Genomic DNA, 14,872 nt, shown 5'->3' with positions numbered 1-14,872 from the left:
TCACAATGCCGACTGCTGTACGGGGTTGGCGGGGGGGGGGGGGTTAACGCTTAAAAATAGTCTGTGATGAAAATCGAGATTGAATACAAAAGGCAAAATGCCGACTTCTGTCCAAGGGGATTAATGCTACAAACAGGCTGTGTTTTGAACCTTTCCAATGAGTGCAGTAGTAGATTCCAATGCTCCTCAGCAGTTTTACTGAAACCTTTGGACTTTCACATTGACGATGAAACATAGAAATTGCATCGGGAATGAAATCAAAATATACAATATCGACTTCAGTCCAGGGGGAGAACAGCTTCAAACGGTCTGTGTTTGAACCTGTCCTGGGAGTCCAGTAGTAGATACCGATACACCAACGCATGTTTACTGTACCCCTTGGACCTTCACATTGACGATGAAACGCAGAAATTGCTCCGGGATTTAATACAAAAGGCACATAGCTGACTTGAGTCCAGGGGGGGGGGGGGGGGGGGGAACGCCTTTCCTGGTAGTCCAGTAGCAGTTTCCAATCCCTTGGAACTTCACACTGAAGATCAAACACAGAAATTGCATCATTATTGAATACAAAATGTACAATGTCCGCCTCGGTAGCTCAGTGGTCAGCGTGACAGACTGTCAATTCTAAGGGCCCAGGTTCGATTCTCGGCTGGGTCAGAGATGTTCTCCGCTCTGGGACTGGGTGTTGTGTTGTCCTAATCATCATCATTTCATCCCCATCGACGCGCAGGTCGCCGAAGTGGCGTCAAATCGAAAGACCTGCACCAGGCAAACGGTCTACCCGACGGGAGGCCCTAGCCACACGACATTTCCATATAAGATGCACAATGCTGAATTCTGTCCAGGGGAGTAAGGCTTCAAACAGACTGTGTTGGAAACCTTCTAAGGAGTACATTAGTAGCTTCCGATGGTCCACAGAAGGTTTACTGGAACATTTGGACTTTCACATTGATGATGAAGCAATGAAATTTCATCGGGATTCAATACAAAGGGCACGATGCCGGCTTCTGTACAGGGGAAGTAACACTTCAAACAGATTGTGTTTTTTAAGCTTTCCTCAAGACCAGTATTAGATTACAATGTGCCATTGGACCTTCACATTGACAATGAAACACAGAAATAGCATCGGGATTGAATACAAAAAGCACAATGCCGACTTCTGTCCACGCGGGGTGACGCTTCAAAGAGTCTGTGCTTTCAACATTTCCTGGGAGTCCAGTAACAGATTCTGATGCACAACTTTAAGATTACCACAACCCCTTGAACTTCAATTTCACGATGAAACACAGAAATTGCATCGGGATTGAATACAAACGCACAATGCTGACCTCTGTCCAAGGGGATTAAGGCTTCAAACAGTCTGTGTTTGCAACCTTTCCTGGGTGACCAGTAAGAGATTCCGATGTATCACGGCAGGATTACTGTAACCGTTGGTCTTTCACATTGACGATGAAACAAAGAGATTGCATTGGGATTGAATACTAATCTCACAATACTTACATCTGTTCAAGGGGAGTAACGCTTTAAACTGTCTGTGTTGGAAACTTTCAGGGGAGATCAATATTAGATTTCGGAGCACCACTGCAGGTTTACTGTAACCATTGGACCTTCACATTGACGATGAAACAAAGAACTTTCATCGGGATTGAATACAATAGGTACAATGCCAACTTGTGTCCAGGTTAAGTAACGCCTCAAACCAGTCAGAATTGGAATCTTTCCTGGGAGTACAGTAGTAGATTCAGATGCACCACTGGAGTTTTACTGTATCCATAGGATCATCACATTGACGATGAAACGCAGAAATTGAATCGGGATTGAATAAAATAGGCACAGTGAAGACTTCTGTCCATGAGGAGTAAGGCATCAAATGGTCTGTGCTTTAAACCTTCCTGAGCGTCCAGTATTAGATTCTGATGCACCACTGCATTTTTACTGTAACACTTGTACCTTCACACTGACGATGAAACACAGAAATTGCATCCTTATTGAATACAAAAGGCACAATGCTGAATTCTGTCCAGGGGAGTAACGCTTCAAACAGACTGTGTTGGAAAGTTTCTAAGGGGTACATTAGTAGCTTCCGATGCTCCACAGCAGGTTTACTGGAAGGTTTGGACTTTCGCATTGACGATGAAACAATGAACTTTCATCGGGATTGAGTACAAAAATCACAATGCCGATTTGTGTCCTGGTTAAATAACACCTCAAACTGTCTGCGTTGGAATCTTCCTTGAGAGTCCAGTAGCAGATTCCGATGCTCCACTGGAGGTTTACTGTATCCATAGGATTATCAAATTGACGATGAAACACAGAAATATCATCGGGATTGAATACAAAAGGCACAATGCCGACTTCTGTCCATGGGCAGTAAGGCATGAATTGGTGTGTGCTTTGAACCTTCCTGGGAGTCCAGTAGTAGCTTCCGTTGCACCACTGTAGGTCTACTGTAACCCTTATATATATATATATATGATTATTTATATTATTTTGCTTTTTTATAAATTTTGTTTAACTGAATTGAGATAGATGGATATATTTAAAAACCAGTGAATATATTAAAACCATGATATGGTGGCGTCGTACATATACCTGGAGAATTTCGTCGCCTAAGAAGAAGGTTCGTGGGCTACGTTATTTCTAACTTAAAATGAGAGAAATACTAAAGGTACGATTTACATATAATGTTGAAATTTTAGGATCATGTATTAAACAAATAATGAAATCACAGCAGCGTTAATCATAACTATAATTACTGAAGTGCACTATGCTACTTACATTGGGAATACAATACTAATCACTAGTGATATGTTGATTATCCGCACGTCGGTATCTCGTCTGTGCGCAGTGGAAATTTCCTTATGTAATTACTAGTATGCGCGAGAGAATGCTCCCTGCAGTACGCAGTGAGTTTTTGTAAAATGAAAGAGTTTAAATCAGAGCGGCCAGTCTAGGGCGCGAGGCTCTCCCTTGACTCCATTCCAGAACAGATCACAGAAGAAGTAATTAACAAAAGACTAGACATCCTTTCTGTGTCTCACCAGCGATCACATGCGACCGCGCGCAAGATAACTTGCATTGGCTTTCATACTTTATTAAACAGGGTTCTCTGATTTAAAAAAAAATAGATTTAAATGCTACGGCTAAAAATGTGCCTTTAAACCTCCTTCGTGAAACAGGCTCCGTCGGTGAACAGTATTGTCCGTGAAAAATGCTGGTCGCGTGTCTGACACTGTAGGATAAATTTGCAGAAGTCCAGCTTTCTCTGGTAGTCTTCCGGCCATAATGCCTATACGTTCTGCCCGCATCTCGTGGTCGTGCGGTAGCGTTCTCGCTTCCCACGCCCGGGTTCCCGGGTTCGATTCCCGGCGGGGTCAGGGATTTTCTCTGCCTCGTGATGGCTGGGTGTTGTGTGATGTCCTTAGGTTAGTTAGGTTTAAGTAGTTCTAAGTTCTAGGGGACTGATGACCTAAGATGTTAAGTCCCATAGTGCTCAGAGCCATTTGAACCATTTGCCTATACGTTCTGCACGCAAAAGGGATGGGAATGGTCTCTATGGAGTACTCGCATAACAGTTGATTGTGACATTCCGATCGCAGTGGCGAGAGACCTGGCGCTTATTGTTCGGTCCTCCGCAACAGTTTGTAACAATTTTTCTTCGTCATCCGCACTTTACGTCGACGGTCGGCCACGACCACTAAATTCTGGAGGTGCTACACATGCACCATACTCCCTCAGGCGCCTGTCCACAGTGTAAAACGTTTTTGCGGATGGAAGGTGCCGGCTAGGAAACCTCTCTTGATACAGTTGCCTTGAAACGTCAGCTCTTGCATCTGCAAGCGCGTAGGTGAGGTGGACGTCGGCGTATTCCTCGTTTGTTAAAGCTGCCATTATGCGTAGTAACACTGCGACGCGGCCGTTAGCAGCTGGTGAGTATCGGGCAGAGTGAGCAGCGAAGATGTGTTGTAAACACGTCATGCACTCCGCGGTTTTACTTCCGCCGTTGACCAGCGGAAAGCTTACAGGACACACATTCCCTAATATGCGACTATACAATCCGTTACCGCCGGCAACGTGTGATTCACAAGTTCTGATACAATTTCACATATATTACGATGGGATTTGTTCTTTCTCGTATCTTTCAAACACTGGAAGATACACGTCAGCTCATTGGTGTGTCATGTGTTGTATTTATAGGTGAATGACATGTCGTGATCGTGAGGCTCGTCGGTATCTCGTTCAATGATTAACAGATGCTTTTGTTTTACGTACACAGTACATCGAGGAGAACGAAATTAACAACGGTGAGTCACGTGTTACCCATAGCAGCATGCGGTCCTCGACATTTATGACTCACCCTGTATATACGATTCGTGACCGTTACACAGCTGAATAGCTTTAAGATTCGGTCGGACAGCCAATACTATTGTGAGCGTCGTCCACAGCTCGAGCCTATCTAGAAGAAGATGAATCTGATCGCCAGAAGCAGCTCATACACTGCATACCAATGTGCACTAAATAGGAGATGGGAGGACGATGGTCAGCATACAAGTCACAGTACAAGACGACGTTCAGCAGAGAGAAGCTCTTTGGGGATAATCAAATAAGGAGGGCACCTTCGGAAGAAATCCCTAGAGGGCTTTCCTTCAAAAAGGCGCCGACGGTTTGGGTGAAGTTTCGTATAATTTTGTACCTCGACTTATTTTTTAAGCTAATTCTACTACGAACAGCTAAAATTTTCGGTAAATAAGATTTATATATAATAAAAGGATTCGTTTCCCTTTGACTAATGACCTCAGATGTTGTCGCATAGTCGCATAGTGCGTCTTTTCTCTTATGTCCACCTTTTCAGAAAAAAACTCAAGTTTCTTGTAATTTTTATATGAAAAATGTGAGTCAGACGTGATAGCAGACAAAATAACAGGTACTAGGCAATTTTTTGTACAGAAAACGAATGAGCGAGTGAATCAAACGTACGAGTTTTCTTAAAAAATCTGAGCTAGAACCTGTTGATTTTATCTACTTGGCTGGATCACGCAGTACATCAGTTTCAGACTGAGAATAAGAAACCTCTACAGCCCAGTCATCGGCTTTGATGTTCCTACACGTGGGAAGTGGGGAAAAATCACGAGCATTATATCTCAAAGATCCCCTTTCTTCCATAAGAACCGGGGTTGGCTCAGCTGCAGAATCCTGTTGGTGAAAATCCGCAAATCAATTTTTCGCACTGTTCATAGGTGGATTTTAATACCACCACACGACGCGGACAACTGGTATGGAGGTGGCCGCTCTAATTGCGTATACAGCAGATATAAGTAATTTGAACGCGATAACCACACCTGCAAGTGAAAGGGAAGGGACTGGTTCTTTATTATTACTGTTTCTAACGATCGAACACCATTACTATAGACATAGAAACGGTGCTCAGTGGACAAGCTTTCCCTTCAAATATGTCATATATCTCTACAAAGGAGCAGGACGGACCTCAGAAAACAGTCATCTACCCCAGGCCGAAGATTAAAAAAAAAACGAATATTTGTATAGGCCAATTCTGCGTTCGCCAAAAGAACCATGCTAGTGGAACGATCACCCTTGGGTAAAAGGGATCTCAGCATTACGACTTAAATATTTTCTGTCCACAAGAAATTTAACAAAAAAAACTTATAATTCCCAATCAAAGTAAGCAATATGCACTTGATCTGTAGTAACCTTGATCTTGTTCACCAACAAGAGCTATCTTTAAAGAACTGGGCTGCACATGCCGCTTGGATTTATCAAAAATCAAAGCTGACGTTACCACCACATGGAATAGATGTGGAAAGCATGTTTGACGTGAGTGTGGGACACAACGCCAAATCATGGAGGGCTGCACGAACACCAGACATCAAACAGCCAGTGTGACGCACACGAGAACTCAAATGACAGTGAGCGGGAGCAAGTAAGACACGCGGCGCTAACGTTAAGAGGCGGAACAAGGACTATATTCTAACCTTACTCGCGATACAGGCATGAGAATAACCAGCAGGACCACCAAGGCCATAATACATGTACAGATCTATTCCACTTGATGACTGAGGCCACGACTAACCAAAATTTGTGACAGACGTGATAGTATCTTTTAACTGCATTGGCGTAGAAGCTTAAAATATTTACACTGACAAATGATTGTAGTCCTTACTATTTTGACATAAATTTCAACTTTGTACCTCTACCTCCTCTTGGGAAGAATGGATCCTTAGGGACGATAGAATCGTTTGATTCCATTAACTAAGAATCTTCAATTTTTTACACTGCCAAGGCACCGTCGACTGTTTTCTTCTTTTCTTTTGTCACAAGTCTGCTGACTGGTTCGATGTCGATCGCCAGGAATTCTTCTCCTGTGCTAGTCTTTTCATCTCGATGTTGCGCCTGTGACCTATCTTCTCAACTATTTGTTGGATGCATTCAAATCTCTGTATGTCTCTTCAGTTTTTACCCTCTACATCTTCCTCTAGTTCTACTCTCTGTTGTCTCAACAAAAGTCCTATCACCCCGTCCCTTCTTCCTTCACTGTTTCTCATATGTTCCTTTCCTCGCCGATTCTGTTGAGAACCGCCTCATTCCTTATCTTACCAATTCACCTAATTTTCTACATTCTTTTGTGGCATCGCATCTCCAATAATTCGATTCTCTTCTGTTCCAGTTCAGGTTTCACTACCGTACAGTACTGTGCTCTAAACGTACATTCTCTGAAATTTCCTTGCAAGGTGGCAAACCATACGGGCCGTACACTGGGAGAAACATTTTCAAGCTTCAAACGTCTGTGACGTTTTGACAGACCGAAGCGATAAATGAAAATTTCTACCATTGCCGTTACTCTAGTCCAGGTCTCATGCTCACCAATCAAATTCGTAACCAATACGCCGCACCTGCACAATTGCACTGAACAACTGCACGCCTCCATCCTCAGTCCAAATTCCCTTTCATGGTTCAGGCAGCATGGTACTCCCAATTCATTCGGACAGAACTGCGGAAGCTCTTCAACTGAATTTGCTTCTTCGATGTGTATATTGACCAGTAGGGGAGAAAAACTACATCCCTGTTGTACACCCTTTTTAATCCGAACGCTCCATTCTTGGTCTTCGATTTTATACACTCCTGGAAATTGAAATAAGAACACCGTGAATTCATTGTCCCAGGAAGGGGAAACTTTATTGACACATTCCTGGGGTCAGATACATCACATGATCACACTGACAGAGCCACAGGCACATAGACACAGGCAACAGAGCATGCACTATGTCGGCACTAGTACAGTGTATATCCACCTTTCGCAGCAATGCAGGCTGCTATTCTCCCATGGAGACGATCGTAGACATGCTGGATTTAGTCCTGTGGAACGGCTTGCCATGCCATTTCCACCTGGCGCCTCAGTTGGACCAGCGTTCGTGCTGGACGTGCAGACCGCGTGAGACGACGCTTCATCCAGTCCCAAACATGCTCAATGGGGGACAGATCCGGAGATCTTGCTGGCCAGGGTAGTTGACTTACACCTTCTAGAGCACGTTGGGTGGCACGGGATACATGCGGACGTGCATTGTCCTGTTGGAACAGCAAGTTCCCTTGCCGGTCTAGGAATGGTAGAACGATGGGTTCGATGACGGTTTGGATGTACCGTGCACTATTCAGTGTCCCCTCGACGATCACCAGTGGTGTACGGCCAGTGTAGGAGATCGCTCCCCACACCATGATGCCAGGTGTTGGCCCTGTGTGCCTCGGTCGTATGCAGTCCTGATTGCGGCGCTCACCTGCACGGCGCCAAACACGCATACGACCATCATTGGCACCAAGGCAGAAGCGACTCTCATCGCTGAAGACGACACGTCTCCATTCGTCCCTCCATTCACGCCTGTCGCGACGCCACTGGAGGCGGGCTGCACGATGTTGGGGCGTGAGCGGAAGACGGCCTAACGGTGTGCGGGACCGTAGCCTAGCTTCATGGAGACGGTTGCGAATGGTCCTCGCCGATACCCCAGGAGCAACAGTGTCCCTAATTTGCTGGGAAGTGGCGGTGCGGTCCCCTACGGCACTGCGTAGGATCCTACGGTCTTGGCGTGCATCCGTGCGTCGCTGCGGTCCGGTCCCAGGTCGACGGGCACGTGCACCTTCCGCCGACCACTGGCGACAACATCGATGTACTGTGGAGACCTCACGCCCCACGTGTTGAGCAATTCGGCGGTACGTCCACCCGGCCTCCCGCATGCCCACTATACGCCCTCGCTCAAAGTCCGTCAACTGCACATACGGTTCACGTCCACGCTGTCGCGGCATGCTACCAGTGTTAAAGACTGCGATGGAGCTCCGTATGCCACGGCAAACTGGCTGACACTGACGGCGGCGGTGCACAAATGCTGCGCAGCTAGCGCCATTCGACGGCCAACACCGCGGTTCCTGGTGTGTCCGCTGTGCCGTGCGTGTGATCATTGCTTGTACAGCCCTCTCGCAGTGTCCGGAGCAAGTATGGTGGGTCTGACACACCGGTGTCAATGTGTTCTTTTTTCCATTTCCAGGAGTGTAGTTCCCTCTTGGTTATTGTACACATTGTATGTTATCCGTCTTTCCGTAAATCTTGCCGTATTTTTCTCAGAATTTCGAACACTTTTCACCATTTTGTGTTGTCTAGCTTTTCTTTCCAGGTATCAAATGCTATGAACATGCCTTGATTTTTGTTCAGTCTTCCTTCGGTTATCAACTGCGACGTCATAACTGCCTCTCTCGTGCCTTTACCTACCCTAAAGCCAAACTGATTCTCATCTAACAGACGCTTAAATTTACCTTCCATTCTTCTGCGTATTATTCTTGTCAGCAACTTGGTTGCATGAGCTGTTAAGCTCATTGTATGTTAATTCTCGCACTTGTCAGCCCTTAAAATCCTTGGAACTGTGTGGATGATGTTTTACCGAAAGTCTGATGGTATGTCGCCAGCCTCACACATCATACGCACCAACGTGAATAGTCGATTCCTCTTCCCCCAATGATTTTAGAAATTCTGGTGGAATGTTATCTATATCTTCTGCCTTATTTGACCTTAAGTCTTAAAAATTAAAAAAAAATCTTTTAAATTTTGATTCTAGTATTGGATCCCCTGTGCCTTCCATATCGACAGCTGTTTCTTCTTTTTCATGTTATTATTCAAGTCCCCACCACGCCTCTTCCCCCCCCCCCACCCCCCCTCCACACACAGGGCTTCAATCCTCTCTTTCCACCTATCAGCTTTCTCCTCTGCATTTGACAGTGGGATTCTCATTGTACTCTTAATGTTATCGCTCTTACTTTTAGTTCCACCAAAGCTTGTTTTGACTTTTTCGATGCTGAGTAGTTCTTGTGACAGTAATTTTGTTTTCCATTTCTTCACATTCTTCGTGTAGCCATTTCCCACTATCTCCCTGAACTTCCTGTTTATTTTGTTCCTAAGTGACTTGTATTTTCATAATCCAGAATCTGTCTGCTCATTTTTGTACTCCCTACTTTCGTCGATCAACTGAAGTATTATTTCTGTTAACCAATGTTTCTTTGCAGCTACCTTAGTTAACCTCCTTCAACATATATTTTTCTTTCCAGATTATGTGATTGTCCTTTTTATAGACGTCCATTACTCCTCCGCTGAACAGCCTACTGAGCTACTCATTATGGCAGTATCTACAGACTCTGACAACTTCAAACGTATCTCTTCCATTCGTTGGGACTTCCGTACACCATTTCTTTGTGCGTTGATGCTTCCTGACTAGTCTCTTAAACTTCAGCCCACCATTCATCATTACTAAACTATTATCTGAGTCTATATCTGCTCCTGGGTACGCCATGCTGTCTAGTATCTGATTTCGGAATCTCTGCCGGACCGTGATGTAATTTAACTTAAATCTTCGTGTATCTCCCGACCTTTTCCAAATGTACCTCCTCCTCTTGTGATTCTTGAACTGAGTATTTGCTATTGGTAGCTGAAACTTACTGCAGAACTCTAATAGTCTTATTTCTTTTTCATTCTTATTACTGAACCCATATTGTCCCCTGAACCTTTCTTCTACTCCTGCCACTACAACTGCATTTCACTTGCTCATAGAAATTAGATTTTCATCTCTCTTTTGCACTGAACTACCCATTCATTATCCTGACTTACTTTCTCATCCTTCATGTTCTGCTTGCGACGTTGGGATGTATATCTGTACTATGGTTGTCGATGTTGATTTGCTGTCGACTCTGAAGAGAGCAACCCTATCACTGAACTGTTCACGATAACTCGCTCTGCACTACTTTCCTGTCCCTAAAGAAATCTACTACCGCTGTACCAATATATGGTGCTTTTGAAATTACCCTACACTCATATGACCAGAAATCCTTATCTTCTTCCCATTTCCGGAGCCTCATTATATCTAGATTGAACTTTAACATTTTCCTGTTCAGATTTTCTCTACTGCTTTCAAACTTCTGACATTTTACATCCCGATTTGCAGAATGATGTTCTTTCTTTGGCTATTCAATCTTTTTTTGTGCTGGCATCAGCTGTCGCCAGCACTCCGGTCGAGAAAGGTATAACAACAAGAATGATAGTATGCACTGGATCAAGCGCACCTATCAGGAGAGAGGCCAGAGACAGACTTGCAAGCAACACGCCGCCAACACCCTCTCGACAAGTGTTTGGATTGCCGCTGGTGACCGGAAGGCTCAGTTTCAGTCTCAGTCCCCATTGCAGTCGCTCAGTCACTAGCTCAGTCACTATTGTAGTTGGCGTCTGCCAGTTCACATCACTGGCCACGACAGTCTATAGCGACCGGAGTAATGTTTCTAGTGGGACTTGTACTTCACCAACAATGAGGCTAACGTGGAGCAGAACTGAAGAGCTTTTACCACAAAACATGGACGCTGTTTACGTTAAGTAGCCGCTATCTGTTTAAGTAAATAAAGAAACCTGTTAATACCTGTGTGCAGTTGTGTTGTAGAAAGAGGATACCAGCCATTAAACAACATCCTGTCCCTTGATTACTATGGTACAAGACGCAACAGTGGAGACGAGGACCAACACTTTTTCTCAGTCCAGAATCTTTCGCTACTGGAGGGATCATCGTAACACTTTTTTCAATTACAGTCACCTGTGGATACACATAATGCGTCATTAATGCAGTCGTTTCCATTGCTTTCGCATCCTCATTCCGCTGATCAATAATTTTTGCCGATTGTCAGACGTAGCCAGGATGGAGGGAAAGAGGAGGGACGAAATATTTTTCATTCTGGCAGATCAGAAGTAGTATTTTAGATGCAGCGTCTAAGAATTCTCTTCAGCTAACAGTGATTTCAAATCTTCGTAGTGTCTCAGAATATGCTCCAGACACAGGAACAGAAAATGTTCGCATACCCAAGCAATTTTCTTCATGATTTGTACAGACACACTACCTTTTAAGATTGTGGAAATGAAGGTTTTTTTAATCTGGACGCCATTGCACTATTGTGCATAGTACAATCGAGACACATTCAGGATTATGCCGGAAAATCAGTCACAACTGGCTCAAAAATAAATGTCAGACGTGAACAATTTACTACCTACGACAGGTATTTAGACTGACACAATGCAATGTGGAAGTTTTCTGTGGATTGTCACTCATGATTTTGATGGTGATGAATTGGAAACAGCTTCTCGTGGTACATGTGAGTTGTCGGAATCAAACACAAGGGTGTTACAGATAAGTACCAGCAAACCTGGGAACAATCGATATTGTAGTTGTAAACTGTCGTAGCTGCGTTAAGAAAGAACCAGAGCTCCACGCGCTAATAAAAAGCACTGTAGCTCTATTCGTTATAGGTACTGAAAGCTGTCTAAAGTAGAAGACAATTTCACCTGAAAGTTTTGCAGAGGACAACGTTGTTCAGAAAGGGTAGATGACATTATAGATAGGTTGTGGCGTGTTTCTAGCTCTTAGGAGTAGTTCATGTGAAACTGAAACAGATGTTAGGTTAATGCGTGAGTTCGCAGTTTTTGTTTAGCATGTTGGTATTCCACTTGCTATGGGTTTATTTATCATCATTTTTATTGGTAGTTCACTGTTGCTGTTTCAGTTTACTTGTTGTCATTTTGACGGTTGAAACTGGGCTGTTAAGTGGAGAAATCGGAACATTTCCGACGTGTTCTTCTGTTTGAATTCAGTAGCGGGGTGACAGCAGAGGAGACAGCCAGAAACATTTGCGCCGTGTATGGGGTGATGCCATTGGACAGAGCACGACAAGAAAATGGTGTTCTCATTTTAAGGAGGATTGTTTTGACATTGGCGACTCTCCACGTTCATGAAGACTTTCAGGGTTTGACGAACATCCTTTAAACCCATTAACCCACAATGATCCACGTCACTGTACTCGAGAACTGGCAAATATGATGAACTGTGTCAATCCACCTCGAGCGACATTTGCATCCTGTAAGAAAGGTTCAAAAGTCGGGTGTCTGGGTATCACATGCTCTAAGCCAAAGTTACAAAAATCAGAGGGTGTCCCCTTTGTGCAGCACTGCTTGCTAATCACGAACTGACTCTTCAACGACACCGGCCTTTCCCACCCTGTGTCGTTACTGGTAACGAAAAATGGTATTTTCATGCTAACATAATGAAAAGAAAGAAATGGCTGTGCCCAAACAAAGCAGCAACTCCCCGTACAAACACCTGGCGCATCCACAAAAGATAATGTTATGCATCTGGTGGGAAAGCGGCGGTGTGGTGTACTATGAATTACTTCCCCGAGACGTAGCCATCACTGCCGGCATTTACTGTGGACAACTGAGACGTCTTGCAGGCGCACTCCAAGAACAACGGCGAGGAAGGCTGCCTGAAATGATGCAACTCAACCATAACGCCGGCCAGCATTTTTCTAGACTAACAAAAGCACTATAAAGAGTCGGGAGGGGAAGCTATTCCACACCCACCTTATTCAGCTGATCTTTCGAAATCAGGTATAAAATTTTTCCGCTCTCCATCGAACAACCTCCAAGGAACTTCCTTTCCGGATCAAAATGCGCTCAGAACATGGCTCGACGAGTTCTATGCCTCAAAACCACGTGCGTTCTACAGTTGCAGAATCGAAAAGTTGCCAAGCTTTGGCAGACTGTTGTAAATAATGCGGAGAATATGTTATTGATGACTCAAGTCTCTGAAATGTGTGTCTGTTCTGTTTCTTAAATTTACGGATAAACGCTACAACTTATGCACCAATCCAATAGTTCCTGTGAGTTAAATATGTAGATGTTGCACACGATAACAGGAATAAATTGAAAATTTTGAGAAAAACTGACAGGAAAGATGGGACCTGGTGTCCGAATTTGTCAAATAAATATAGGAGGCACTAGCAGAGCAAAATGGCAATTCCTGCATAAGATCCTTAATGAGAATGATATTAAAGTCGTCGTAATCCAGGAAACGCACTTTGGCAACGAAGAACAGCTGAAACAGGGGAAAGATAACAGGGTATAACATGCTTAGGCCCACTCTCCACCTACCATAAGATAGAGGCACATACGTGTATGTACGAACCAACTTGGAAAGTACATCTTTAGTAAATACCTCCTCAGTTGACAATATATATAACGCTGTTACAAAAGTTTGCGAAGTAACCGCTGATAAAATTTATAAGCCACCACTTATTCAGCGGTCCCAGCATATCCTTCAATCAGTTCCTCATCCAGGTGTTTTTTATGCTAAAGACCTTAGAACTTTCAAGTCAACAGCTGGAGAAAGGAAGGTTCCCAGATCTATGTTTTGCAACAGCTGATAAAGATGTTCGTCTGAGAGCCTGTCGCAAGCTTCTGACGGATTTCCCTCACTCTCAACACCGACGTGTAGTTATCGAAATAGGTATCATTATACCTCCCTTATCTTCATATCCTCACCACAGATCGAACTTCAGATGTTGTGTTGGATGAGCCAACACCGTGTTACTAGAGGAGGCCGACATGCACGCGTTTTAGCTCACGCAGGCTGGCGTGAGAAGGGAAGAACTATACTGACGTGAGGTCTGGAACATGACAAGGAATTAGAATTCAGAAAGCGGACGTAGCTAGTTCGGTACTTAACTTTAATCCATTAATGATGAACGTCGCTCTTGACGGTACGTGATTCACAATATTATCTGTTCAGAAGACATATTAACTTAATATGGCTCCTTGCTAGGTCGTAGCAAATGACGTAGCTGAAGGCTATGCTAAACTGTCGTCTCTGCAAATGAGAGCGTATGTAGTCAGTGAACCATCGCTAGCAAAGTCGGCTGCACAACTGGGGCGAGTGCTAGGGAGTCTCTCTAGACCTGCCGTGTGGCGGCGCTCGGTCTGCAATCACTAATAGTGGCGACACGCGGGTCCGACGTATACTAACGGACCGCGGCCGATTTAAAGGCTACCACCTAGCAAGTGTGGTGTCTGGCGGTGACACCACATCAGAAAAGCAAACTTGAAGAAATTTTCAGACATTCTTGATAAAACACTTGGTTGGATACCACCGTCACAAAATAACTATAAAAGATTTGTAGGAATGGTAATAAATACTGCTAAGAAAAGTATCCCCCCCTTCCCCCCAGGCTTCAGAAAAGAATATGTTCCAGGGGGGAGAAAGACTACAGAACAACTGTACCAATAGTTCTTGGAGAGTGACAATCGTGAAATCGTGGATGAGCTGGCCACATCAATTTTATAACATCAGGAAAGTTGGCATGGTTGTTGCTGCGTAGGTTGGCAGTGACGAACGAACCCACCCACACTGGTTTATCTGACTTTTTCACAGTTGCACAGAGTGCCATTTGTACGGAGAGGAAATGTGTTGACATTTGCACGAAGCCCAGGACACTGCAGGTAGTGGACAGGCTGTTC

This window comes from Schistocerca piceifrons, chromosome 8 (assembly GCF_021461385.2).
Source record: "Schistocerca piceifrons isolate TAMUIC-IGC-003096 chromosome 8, iqSchPice1.1, whole genome shotgun sequence".
In the NCBI taxonomy this organism is placed as follows: domain Eukaryota; kingdom Metazoa; phylum Arthropoda; class Insecta; order Orthoptera; family Acrididae; genus Schistocerca; species Schistocerca piceifrons.
Note: the sequence above shows the minus strand (reverse complement) of the source record.